The sequence below is a fragment of the Vulpes lagopus genome, chromosome 24, assembly GCF_018345385.1.
Source record: "Vulpes lagopus strain Blue_001 chromosome 24, ASM1834538v1, whole genome shotgun sequence".
NCBI classification, from domain to species: domain Eukaryota; kingdom Metazoa; phylum Chordata; class Mammalia; order Carnivora; family Canidae; genus Vulpes; species Vulpes lagopus.
The window spans coordinates 38,285,524-38,299,204 of NC_054847.1; the positions used below are offsets into that span (position 1 = coordinate 38,285,524).

General features: G+C 45.0%; 1 protein-coding gene across 5 annotated transcripts in view; it reads right to left on the minus strand.

Annotated features, from left to right (window-relative positions):
• Positions 1–13,077, minus strand: part of CCDC68 (coiled-coil domain containing 68) — a 51,436-nt gene extending 38,359 nt beyond the window's left edge. For 2 of the 5 annotated variants that reach the window (XM_041739817.1, XM_041739821.1), the window contains exon 1: positions 12,379–12,909. The gene's annotated coding sequence lies outside the window, so the exon portion shown is untranslated. Of the gene's footprint in view, positions 1–2,825; positions 3,081–12,378; positions 12,911–13,030 lie in introns of those variants that run through there. The other 3 variants (XM_041739818.1, XM_041739820.1, XM_041739819.1) reach the window with 3 other exon arrangements.
• Between the last annotated feature and the right edge of the window lie 604 nt (positions 13,078–13,681).

Here is a 13,681-nt window from a genome sequence, read left to right on the forward strand (position 1 = left end):
ATCTACGGTCCCATGTGATTGATTTGCATTCTTTTTTTCCTTTTTAATATGTTACCCACCGTGTACGTTAACAAATGATGAGAGGTGTTTCAGCATAGGAGTTAATCAGTCTTTGGGAGCGATCCCAAATGCATTCTCACGGTCTTTCATAATTTGAAAATCACACCAGGCCCCACGTTATATGTCCTAACCATACTCTCTTCTGTGCCTTTTATTCTTAATATCAAGGAATTCGGCTCCTTTATCACTGATATTTCTCAAAACATCGAACCTCTTCCGCTCACTAGTTGGGCCATCTTAAACAAGTTACGTAGAATTTTAGCCTCAACTTACCTTTGTCTGTAAAATAGGGATAATAAAACACCTAGAGTTGTAAAACAGAGTGTTTTTTTTTTTTTTAACTTCATTGGTTGCAGCAGGCACTCAATGGGCAGTAATGGTTAATACCATTGCTCCTATTATTTTATGTTATCAATAACCACAGAAGATACGCAGCCGATAACAGAGGAGGTAGTTTATGCCCATCTGGTTGCAAAGTTTACATCCAGCTCTATTCAAACGAAATCCAATTCCATTCCTCTCTTTGATTCAGGAAATTTTTGTGATCACAGTCCTTGATTTCTATAAAGAAACCCAAGGGGAACTTAAGCCAGCAAAGTCCAAATTGCCATATGGCATTACCATCCTGGGGAAAATCCATCTTAGCATTTTATTTCTGCCAGAAGTAGATTAGGCAGATAAAATTTTCAAAATAAAACATAATCAGTTAATTAAAGTGAGAAAAGAATTTTATTTGCTTTATGCTACAGTGGATTGAAGACAGCTTATAAGTGGCATCACGCCAAGAGGTGTTATTTCCCAGATCAGGGCTTTTCAAACAGGGCTCCCAGGGGGCCGGGGAGGTGCTAAGTAGACAGGGCTTTGCCATCCCAACTTGAACCAAAGTGCTTCTGCTTTGTTTTGTCACACACTGAATTTTTCCATGAGATTTTCCATGAAGAAAGAACATTCTCCAATGAAAAGGTTTAGAGGCAGACCGCCTGGTTTCACGGCCTGCCTCTGCCACTCAGTAGCTGTGTGACCTTGCACAACTTTCTCGACCACTTATGCCTTAGTTTCCTTATCAGCAAATTTCAGATAATATTAATAACTAATGATGAGAGAAACAATAAACAACATGGGGTCCTTTGCAAGGTAACATTTCCCCAGCATTTAAAACAGTGCATAGCACACAATAAATGATTTGTATGTTTGTCCAATGAGTAAATGAAATAATCCATTATCCACAATTATTGCTGATAAGCAGTCTGAATAGTAGAGATGAACCGGGTAATATTTTAAACCATCTGCAGACCCAGGTAGGTTATAAAGGAAGATCTGCTTCTGGGATTTTAAGACAAGAAAATCCATGGTATCAGTTCTTTCTCAAAAATGCATCAATAATTCATCAACATCCCCAACTGATTATGCTAACGTCTAATGAACAGTTTACAGTTTACAAAGTGATTCATACACATTAATTGTAATCTGTGCCATAAACCAACACATCACTGGGCGCCCAGTATAACGTAAGCAAACCTACTTCTCTGTTTAATGATGTGAGAATGGCTTATCCATTATACAATAAACACGTGTGAAGCACTGCTATGGGGTTGAGTATTGCTCCTTCCCCATTCCTACGATGAAGTTCTAACTTCCCAGTATCTTAGAATGTGATCTCATTAGGAAGTAGGATCATTACAGATGTAATTCGTTATGGCAAAGTCACCCTGGCATAGGCTGGTCTCCTAATCCAATACGATTGGTGTTTTTATAAAAATTCGGACACAGATGCACACAGGAGAATGTAAAGCTGAAGGCAGAGCTCAAGGTGATGCTTCTACCTGCCAAGGAACGCCCAAAACTGCAAGCAAACCACCAGAAGCTGGAGGAGAAGCATGGAACAGGCCCTTCCTCACAGCCTCAGGAAAACCCAACCATGCCAACACCTTGACCTTGGACTTTGGCTTCCAGCACCGTGAGACAAGCAATTGCTATGTTTAAGCTACTTAGTCCGTGGTACTTTGTTACAGCAGTCCTAAGAAATGAGTACAGGCAACTGCTTGTATTCACAGCTTCTAACAACAGTATTTTCATCATTTATTTAATCTTTGATTGAGTCATTCATAGATGAAACATTTATTGAATAGAGCTGTGTGGGGTGCTGTGACCCCAGAGGTGCACCAGACACCCCGCCTTCATGAGACTTTCAGCATAGATGGAAGACAGATGTTATAAAACAATGGAACACTTGGGAACATGAGAGGTGGGGACAAGCGTGAGGAAGAAAAGCAGGGAAGCGCAACAGAACAAAAGGAGGTGCTGTTCTGGTTGAGTGGTGAGGGAAGGCCAATCTGAAGAGGTGGCATTTGAACCAAAGACTTGAATGAAAGGAGGAGATGCTGTGTGGCCGCCTGGGAGATGAGGGTTCCAGGCAAAGGGGCAGTAAGAGAAGAGGCTGGAATTTGCTTGGAGTGGTAGTAGATGAAACACTAAAGTACACAGTGTAGCCTACCACTTTCCTTTTCTTTTATTTTTTTATTTTTTTTCCCTTTTCTTTTGATGTAGCAGGGACTTTTTTTTTTTTTTTAATAGACTGAAACTTGTTAAGACTTCCAGTTTGCCCAAGGAGGTGTCTCCTCAGCTACCAAGAACAGGTCTAGCCCTGGGTGGTACGGCTCCCTCAGGGTTGAAGTGAAGTGTGAGACACTGCCAGGTGCCAAGACGTCAGGGGACAGAAGGGACACTAAAATTCAGTTGACTGCCCAGTGGTATTCTCAACTCACTTCTCTGGGTGCTACCCGAAGGCACCATGGTGGATGCATGGCATGCTTTGGCTCTCTGGCACTTGATTCTCCTTCTCAGATATGCCGAATCACCACCTGTATGAGTCTCTGCGGGAAAAGACTTCTTCTTCCTCACTCCCTCGGGCTGGAGCACAGGCCAACACCCAAACTCAGCCAACCCTCAGCCAACCAGGTACTCAACTCAACACCTAGACTCAGCCAACCCTCAGCCAACCAGGTGTTCAACTCAACAGCTAGACTCAGCCAACCCTCAGCCAACTGGGTGCTCAACTCAACAGCTAGACTCAGCCAACCCTCAGTCAACCAGGTGTTCAACTCAACACCTAGACTCAGCCAACCCTCAGCCAACCAGGTGTTCAACTCAACACCTAGACTCAGCCAACCCTCAGCCAACTGGGTGCTCAACTCAACACCTAGACTCAGCCAACCCTCAGCCAACCAGGTGCTCCCATCTGGAAATGCCAGTAAAGGGATTGGCCCTGGGGCTTGTTGAATCTGGAGGCAGTGAAAACCTCATTATTATTCTGAGAAGGGAAGGAGTCCCTCACAGAGTGCTGCCTTGTGTCCAGGGAGCAAGAACACCAGTGGTGACATCTAGTGACCAGTGGCAATGCCAGGACCCTCTCCTCCTCCTGTGATAGCCTGCTCTTGGCTGAGGGACCAGCACACTGGATTCTCCCATTTCTAAACCTGGAAGTTCCTTTTCAACTTGTTATCCAGAGCCAATGAACTAAACTGACAGGTTTGCAACCAAGAGCCCTGATGGGTTTCAGCACAGTTTCTGAGTTCTGAGCTGACAATATTGAATATTGTTTCGTCACCATTCTTGGTCACTCTTCTAGAGAGCTTCGATGTTAGAAGCTGCAAAAGTAAGTTGCAAGAAAAGTGAATCAGGGTAATTAGGTTACATGAGGGGAAAAATACTAACATATCTCCAAACTCTTAAAGAGACTGACCGTGTCTTGAATATTAAACAGCACACCTGTTCTGCAGCTACATTACACAGCACAATGGTGACATCCAGTGTCAGCTGGCTAAATCTCAGGTGACTGTGTATTTTACTGGAAAACGATGCACACTGTATCAGAAGACATGCATGGTAAACCTTAGCTCCAGTAGTAATAACTTTTGTTCAAGTAATAAACTAAGATTTTTAAAGTAGAATTAATTTTATTCATTTGTGATACTCATTTATATACAAACACATATTTACATCATAACCAATGCTACAGAAACTCTTAGATATGAAATAAAAGCTATCTCAGTTTTTTAAAAAGATTGAAATATCGGCACACATGGAAAATACAAATAAATGGGATCGATAAACACCCTGCCATTTACTGAAGAATCATTTCCCATAAATTGTCAAAATTAAGGATGCCTGGGTGACTCAGCGGTTGAGCGTCTGCCTTTGGCCCAGGGCGTGATCCTGGGATCTGGGATCGAGTCCCCCATCAGCCTCCCTACAGGGAGCCTGCTTCTCCCTCTACCTATGTCTCTGCCTCTTTCTCTCTGTGTCTCTCATGAATAAATAAAATCTTTTAAAAAAATTTGTCAAAACTAATCATGACAACGTATTGTACAACAATACCTACCATCTATATATCTACAGCTTTATCTAAGTCCATCCATGTACACAGGTATAATGCAATCAAGTCACAGAAAAGTGACTCAAGGTTTTCAAGTTCATCAATTGACCTCTACCTGATATACCAGGTGGCCCAGATATACTGGCCTTAAATCCTGGTGTCTTTGTAAGGAAATAATCTATCTTCATATTTCATCGGCATAATTTGAAATTTTGAAAGCAGCTGAAGATTTCACCCAGTGCCCCGTATGGCTACTAAACTGCACAAAGGAGTAAATCACGTGAGTCCCATCCACTGTGGGGAAACACTGGGGAGAAGGGACCAGAGTCTGCTGAGCACCTACTACATGCAGCCTAGGGTTTGCTACCTTTAATAATCCTCACACACACCCTGAAAGGTTTGTGTTACTATTCCCACTTTACAGATGAGGAAAGGAGGCTGAGCAAGATGAAGCAAAACAGCTGGTTACTGATGGTCGTGGAGGTCAAGCCATGAGTCTGCTGGGTCTTTCCAGCTCATCACCTTGCCTTCTGCTGCATTCTGAGCAGATTTCTAAGCCTACTTTCTTGGGCCCAGCTAGTATAGTAGTCAGACCACTGAGTAACCGTCAAGTAACTCCTGTTGTGAGCTCCCTGGTGCATCCTCTAGGACCGTGAGCAGGTGTTTTTGTCCCAGTAGATTTATTCCCTGGACAGAGGCAGTGTGGCCTCATGGCTTAAAAATGGTGGCTTCGGACTTGGTGGGTGCTGTGCATAAGGCTGTGCTACTTCCTGCTAGCTGGGTGGCCTCTGAACAGTTTTCAAACGTTCAGCTTCAGCTTCCCCAAATGAAAATTTCAGATGCAACTGTTGAATTTACCACAGAGTTATATGAGGATTAAACAGTACAGTGCACAAAAAGTGCTTCACGAAGTGTCTGACCCATCATGCACATTTAAAGAATATTAAATCATCATATTGACACCCACAGCCCATAGCGGGCATCTGCTTATAGAACATCGCTTGGAAGTGTCAAAGCCTCAGCTCAGCTGTCCCCTCACTGTCCACCCTTCTAGTCAGACCATCCCTCCTGTATTGACCTCAGTTAACAGTCAACTCAAAAACCACTTAGGACTTGGCAATGAAGAGCATATGAAAAAAAGCATACGTCAATGACATTTATCTTAGTCATTTGTAACATTTAAAAGGAAAGTATCCTTTCAGAAAATATCTCTTGTGACTTTATAAAATATTTTAAAAATAAAAGGTTCAGGAATAGACAAAATATCTTTAGCTTCCTAAACTCATCCTGGAATATTTTAGCTCCAACATAACTTACTTCATTTAAAAAATTATCCAGGGGCCACCTGGTGTCTCAGTGGTTGAGCATCTGCCTTTGGCTCAGGTCATGATCCCGGCGTCGTGGGATCGAGTCTTGCATTGAGATTGCTTCTCCCTCTGCCTAAGTCTCTGTCTGTCTCTGTCTCTGTCTCTCTCTCTCTGGGTGTCTCTCACGAGTAAATAAATAAAATATTTTTTAAAATAAAAAATAAAAAAAATTTCCAGTAAGGAGGTAAGTATAAATGAGGATACAGAGTGGCTGGAGCTCCTGTCTGTTGCTGATGGGAATGCAAAATGGGCAGGCACGTTGGACAACTCTTAGGCAGTTTCCTATAAAGTTAAGCACTCACTGTACAACCAGCAATCCCACTTCTAGGTATTTACCCAAGTGAAATGAAGGTCTATGATCCATACATCACAGATGTTACTAATTGCCAAACACTGGGGAAAATTCAAATATACATCCATAGGTGAATCCTAATCATCAATAAGAAGAATGAAGTACTGATGCACACAATGTGGATGAATCTCCAAAGCATTTTCCTTACAGAAAATAGCCAGATCCAAAAGCCTACATACTCTCGTTCCATTTATATGAAATTTAGAAAATTCAAAATTACGGTCACAGAAAACAGATCAGTGGTTAACTAGGAACTGGGAATGGGGGGGATTGACTACAAAGGGGACAGAGGGGAATTCTGGTGGGGAACAGAATAACATAACTGTTCTATATCTTTTTTAAAAGATTTTATGTATTTGAAAAGGAGAGTGAGCCCATGAGCAGAGTAGGGGGGAGGAGGCAGAGGGAGAGGGAGAAGCAGACTCCCCACTGAGCAGGGAGCCTGAGGTGGGGCTCGATCCCAGGACCTCGAGATCATGACCTGAGCCAAAGGCAGACACTTAACTGGCTGAGCCACCCGGGCACCCCATAACTGTTCTGTATCTTGAAGGTGATGATGGTTCTGTGACTGAAACCATTTGTCAAAACTTACAGAACTCTACTAAAAAAGGTGAGCTCATAAACTTTTATTTGAAAAAAATAATAATGCAACAACAGCTTTCAACAACAATAATGCAATAATGAAAGCAAAGTACAACTGAGACCTTAAAAGCCAAGGACCTTCACTGATTTTATCAGAGCTAACTGGAAGTCACAGCCGGATTTGTTTCTCTTTGTTCAAATTAGTGACCCCAAAACAATATAAATGGCAAACAAAACAAAACAGTGATGGAATCAGGATTGTTAAAAGGCAAAGTAGAACCACTGTTGCCACAAGAGTAGCCAGTGAAGCCTGACATTCCATATGGTGACAGAGGAGGCCCAGGGAAATCTTAAACATCCTAAGAAGTTACCCATACTTATTATTCACTAATGTGGAAAAGTAGGAGGAAATCTATAGAAGTCTATAAGAAGTAAGAATATTTGCCACGACAAGATTTAAGTCTAACTCATGAGCCTTGAACCTTCATCTCATCTACCCGACCGCTTCTTAATCGTTTTCTAGATGCTTAACTTGTTTCTACTCTTCACAGTGGCCCATTTGCATGTAGACTGTTGGGTCAGTGACTTCAAAGTCTGTCCAGGAAGGCCACCACCGGCAGCCAGGCCCTCCCACCCCTGGAAGACATCAGATTGACGCACAGGCAGTGCAGTGTATTCCCCAAATCTGGAGGCTCACGGAAAGATACCAGAGTGAGAGGCAGCTTCTGGTTCTGGGTAAAATCTAGTTCCTTAGAGCAGATGACGTCATCAGGAGCCATGAGTGAGTGAGCTCATCAAAATAACTCACAGACACTCACAGCTCAACGCTGATCAAGCCTCCCTCTTGCAGGTGAACAGACACGACTGAGGCAGCTTGTCCCCGCCAATTTCAGAGCATATGAAAGTGGGAAGGATGAGGAGAGAGTCCTGTAAATGATATATGACTCTTAGGACACATTTAGAACGACATGGTCAGTGGAAGTCTAGAAAAATGCACCCGTTCCAGAGATTTTTTAAAGCCTTTACCAAGTTTAAAAAAAAAAAGAAAAGGCATTACCATTACCAATAGAGTCTGATTAATTCATCCCACCACGGATCATCAAAGGAGTGTTCCCACCCAGGGATTTCAGCAGGTTGTTCTGATAGTTCAAGCAGAAAAAACAGTTCCAAATGAACACATGCAGCCATGGAAAACTATGTTATTTAATCTAGGCTATCTTGTTTTCAAATTTTATAATTTTAAAAATAAAGTCCTTTGCAATCTAAGTTGTCCATAAAATAGACCTTTAAGTTCTATTAATGATCTTTTTTCCCCCCAATATAATGCATAATTTCAGTAGTAACGCACAGGCATGAAGAGACATATTGTCTTCTCTTTAGTTTCACAGAACCTTTTTCTAGAAGGGTTTCTACTCAACCGGAGAAATCCTTCTAAGAGGATCTTTCAGCAGAAGTTGTCAAGCATAACCTTCTAAGAATACATTTGCTGTAGTAGTTGGCACAAAGCAAGGTGAATGGAGGTGTGCAAGGGAACAGCTCTACCAGAACTGCTGGTCAACGTTCCTGATTCCTAGGAAAGGTAATTCAAAAAGGTCAATGCTTTTCAGTGTTAGTTCTGATTTGGTCTGTTCTCTGGACAACACACAGAAAACCACCACCACTGGCTGGTGAGCTATAATTTTGATCTAGGTCCTTAAAAAGGTCCCAGAGAAAAAAGAAGTGGTATTTTGTTCTGTTTTAGATTTTCTCTGCTCTAAGAGCTCAAACTAGTGCCTGATTTAATAAATTAACAGTTGTATCTGTTTTCATTCTTTAGCACAATCATAGAAACCACAGAATAACAAAACTAAAAGCTTATAAATCCACTTGCACTCCCTTCAACTTTTTAAGGCTTGAGGCTATAGATGACTCATGCTTTATGTTAAGTGTGCCACTAAAATGTTATTAGGAAGCACTCATTTTATTTTAAAGGTTTTATTTATTTATTTATTTAATCATGAGAGACACACAGAGAGAGAAAGAGAGGCAGAGACACAGGCAGAGGCAGAAGCAGGCTCCGCACAGGGAGCCCAATGTGGGACTCGATCCCGGGACTCCGGGGTCACGCCCTGGGCCAAAGGCAGATGCTCAACCGCTGAGCCACCCAGGCACCCCCAGGAAGCACTTGTATTTTTGAGAGTACCTCAGTTATTGCTGTTAGGTCAATCATCAAAATTCACCCACTCTAAATGCATCCTTTGTGAAGAAAATGTAGCAAAGGAGGTGAAGTCTTTTCACAAATGCTAATGTCAAGAGTGAAACATCTTCCAAGTCCAACCTAGAATCCCAAATGATGCTTTCTGCTACTTGCACAGGGTCTACTATTTACTATTCTCATGGGAATATCACAGGAAGATCACAGAAAATAGCAGTAATCCATACAGAAATATATTTTTCATGATACAAATAAGAGGTTGGCTCCTATCAATTATTTTCAAATTATGCTACCATGGAAGTTGGACCAAAATATCTGTCTTACCACTTAAATGTAAATGCAGAAAACTCTACTAGCTGGTGAACAAAATGCGGACCAGCCTTACAATGGCATGAAATAGTAGCAATAATAAGGAACCAACTACTGATACATGCTACACCCTGAATGAACCTCAGAAACACTGTTCTAGGTGAAGGAAGCCAGATGCTAAAGACCATCTATTGTATGACCCCATTTGTGTGAAATGTCCAGAAAGCAAATCTAAACAGAGAGACAGTAGATTAATGGTTGCCCGGGGGTGAGGTTGAGGAAAGTTGTAACAAATAGGAAGGTGGAATCATTTTTTTTTTTAAGATTTGTTTATTTATTTATTTATGATAGAGAGAGAGAGAGAGACAGAAAGAGGCAGAGACACAGGAGGAGGGAGAAGCAGGCTCCATGAAGGACCCCGACGTGGGGTTTGATCCCGGGACTCCAGGATCGTACCCTGGGCCAAAGGCAGGCGCTTAACTGCTGAGCCACCCAGGGATCCCCAGGAAGGTGGAATCTTTTGTGGATGCTGAGAATGCTCTAAAATTGGATTGTCATGATGGTTGCACAATCCCATAGATTTACTAAAAATCATTGAATATACACTTGGATATATTTTAGGGTATGTAAACTACACCTCCAATAAAGGTGTTTAAAAAAAAAAAAACAGCCACAATGACAACAACAAAAAAAGCAAGAATGACTTGGATAAAGTAAGTCTTTTCCTCTGGGGTAGAGTATAATTGTTTTTTCTAATTCACAGGAAAAAATAATGTGATGGATAGAATTTTCTCAATTTGAAAATTTTCATTCATTGATTTATATGCTAAATTATTGGCTTCCACTACTACAAGTTTAGTTTGTATTTAATTTGCATGAAATTGATATTTAGTTCTTTCAGGCTTAACATCTCAATTTTTCATGATATTAAACTCAGAACATGTGATTCCTAAATTGTTTCCCAATCTAAACAAAAGAGAAAAACACCGACCTGAATAATATATAAGGTCCCTTATAATTTTTAGAGTTGACTATTTAAATTTGAAGATAATCTAGTTCCAGTCACTGTCAAAACTGATAGATGATCACTGATATGGTTCTTATCTAGGATCCCAAGGTGTTCTGGAGAACTCCAGCATTGTGCAAATTCCAGGAGGACAGGAATGTGACTTAGTTACACAAAGTTGTATCCACCCCTTCTTACCTGATTTGAACTCAGAACAAAGTGCCCTGCCCAACAGGTGCTCAACCAATGCATGAACGGGCTCACAAATCCACACATACAGCAGACAGATTCTAAAACTGAACGCACACACATTCACGCTTTTGTTTTCCAAACCCGTGTATATGGCTATTTTCATGCTTAGTAAAATGCAAATTCACTCAAACACCTTGTTAAGTTGATAGTAACATTTGGCCAATATGAATTTATTTCCTATTGATAAATGGCCTATAATTTTGATATAAATATCTCAGCTCAAGAGATTTGAAACCACGACTTTTTAATTCCCTTCCAAATCTTCAGTTCTTTCTGTTTTCAGTCACGATCCCAAACAAATAAATATACACCTAATTTTTCAGCCTCAGCCAGAATTTGGATTACAACCCCACTGTCCAGCACACTGTAAATCAATCAGCTAACAAATAACATGCCTGTTATCCATTCACAAAGTAATAAAGGTGGATGATATAACTGAAATAGCGTATTTATTTCAAAATTTTAGAGCAGCTTTAGTTACCAAATTTATTCAGCAAGTCACAAAGATTAGGAACCTTAAGAAATTTGCAAGAAGTGTAAGCTGTTTTCATTCTTTCTGTAAATAGCTGAGGAGCCACAAGGGTATACCCTGCCTTAGGCACAAATTCCTCTGTGTCAGGGGCCTTCACTCTAAAACAATCAGTGTTGGGGGGGAGTGTGAGGGGAAACAGGCTGGTAACAGGAAACAACAGCGCCGATTGTGTCTGCCAGGGTACCTGAGACTCTGGCTCAGATCACATTTCTGAAAAACCAGACTTCTCCAGAACTGAATATTTAATAACATTAGGTAAAATCAAAAGGGCAGATTCTCTTTTTCTTATTGCAAATGCAGAATAATTTCCCTTGGTGCTTCATGTAGTGTTTACTAGAAAGTAGTAAAGAAAGTTTGGATTCCTAAAGTAAAACAACTATAATATAATGGAGCTCAGTTATGTTTGGGTCTAACTGCTTTTTCTGATCCTTATTTTATATATATATGATATATATTTATACATCAAAATTTTAATACAATATATAATATAAACATGTTTTATATATTATATATGTATATATTGTATATTTTATATATTTCATACATTTACATATTATATACTTTATATGCATTATATACTTATATATCATATATTTTCACATGTTTATATATTTTTATACATTACATATACATATTCCCCCGTCTATTGAAGGGTTTAAAAGTCACAGCCACGTCTTCAGTCCCTAACAGCCGTCCTTAGGCTGTCCTGTGTAAGACACTAAGGCTCTCTTGTGCGCCTGCCATGAGCTCTGTAACTTGCAGCTTTCCAATCCCCAGGACGGTGGACAGCGGTCGCCCTGAGGGCCGTGCTGCTGCTTCGTGCACCTGCGGCCCGAGGGCACCTGCACCTGCGGCCCGGGGGCACCTGCGGTCCGAGGGCACCTGCGGCCCGAGGGCACCTGCAGCCCAAGGGCACCTGCGGCCCGAGGGCACCTGCAGCCCGAGGGCCGGCAGGAAAGAATAAGGGGAAGACGACCACTCGTGTTCACCCCTCTGTGCTCTTAAAAGCCGCGGGCCCAGGGACCTGTCACGGCGCCACAGGAGGACGACGCAGGTGTCCCGGCCCCTCGACCTCGGGGACCTCGGGGGACACCCCCCCGGGAACCCCCCCGGGGACCCCCCGCCGGCAAAGGCCCCGCCAAACCGCAGCCTAAATAAGAAGCCAGACGCGCCCCGGGCGGAGGGAGGTGGTCGTTTCCCGGGAGGGTGGGCTCCTCCCCCAGGGCGGGGGCGCGGACCCGGGCAGGCGCCCCCCCCACCCCGCCGACCGCCCGCGGCTGCGCCCCTGCTGCGCCTGCCCGGGGGGGGGGGGCTCCGCGGGGCCAGGTCGCGGGGCCGGGCTCGCCTACCTCGCAGCGCGGGGGCTCCCGGCCTCGCCGTCCGTCCCGCCTCCCGCGCCGGCGGGTCGGGCTCCGCCTCCGTAGGCTGCGCCCCGGGCAGAGGTCGGCGCCGGGAGGCGGGGGGGCGGGGAACCCGCGCTCCGGGGCAGCCCCGCCCTGCGCCCCGCCCGCTCCGGGACCCCCCCCCCCCGCGCACCCCTGCAGCCCCTCCCGCTCCCCCCAGCTCCGGGCCCCCTCCCCCCCGTGCACCGCCTGCAGCCGCCCGGCTCCAGGACCCCCCCCCCCCGCTCCGGGGCCCCAACCCTGCGCTCCGGTCCGCGCGGGGCCGCAAGGGGGCCGCGGCTGCTTCCGAGGAGGGCTCTGCGGCGCCGCTCATCGCCCGGGGCTTCCTGGTTCGCGGAAAACTTTAGTTGGGGGCGACGGCAGACTGACGCGGAAGCGCAGGGGCGTCCAGGGCCCCCCGCGCACCCTGCGCCCCCCGTGGCCCCGCACCCCCGCGCCCCGGGGCGCCTCCGTGGCCCCGCCCCCGTGTCCTTCCCCCCGTGACCTCCCGCGCCCCCGCAGCCCCGCGCCCCTGCGACCTCCCGCGCATCCCCCGCGCCCCTCGCGCCCCCGCGCCCCCCCCCGGCCCCTGTGACCTCAGGCGGGGGAGGGCATCTACCTCTATCACTGGAGCCTGTGGGTCAGGGGATCTGTGGCCGGTCGCGGTCCCCGCCCCCGCCCCCGCCCCCGCCCCCTCCGCGTGGACGCCCCCACCCGCCCGGAGCGCACCGTGGGGACGCGAGCCGCCGGCCGTGAGGTTCGGGCGGGCCCAGCCCGGACTCCTGGGCCCTCCGGCTGGGCTCCCGGGTCCCTTTGAAAATTCACAGACATTTAGGGGCTGCGGAGCAAACCCTCATTATGGACTCCGCCTGTCTCCGTTTACCGGACCCAGAAAACTGCAGCCCAGTCCCCTAGTATCCGAGGGGATTCTGAATCTTCCTGGGAAAACCATGAGGAGGGGTTTGCAGCCCCCCCCCCCGCCCCCCAAAGAAAGACCAAAGAAACGTTGTTGGGTCTGTTGTTTGTTCTCCTAGCACATGAAGCGGTAGATGGAGACCCAGCTGGAGAAGTGAACGTTGATGTTTCTTTAGGTAGATTTTGCTTAACTAATCCTGGAGGTTCTGTTAATAGATACGGATATATTCATAGACCCCTCCGGCTCCCAGTAGCCAGGGGTGTTTATAATTACTTTAAACACTGAAGAAATCCAGCTGTTGACTCTGTTATGGGGCCGGGGGTTGATGGGTTTGCGTTTGCGAGCTGGCCCCTG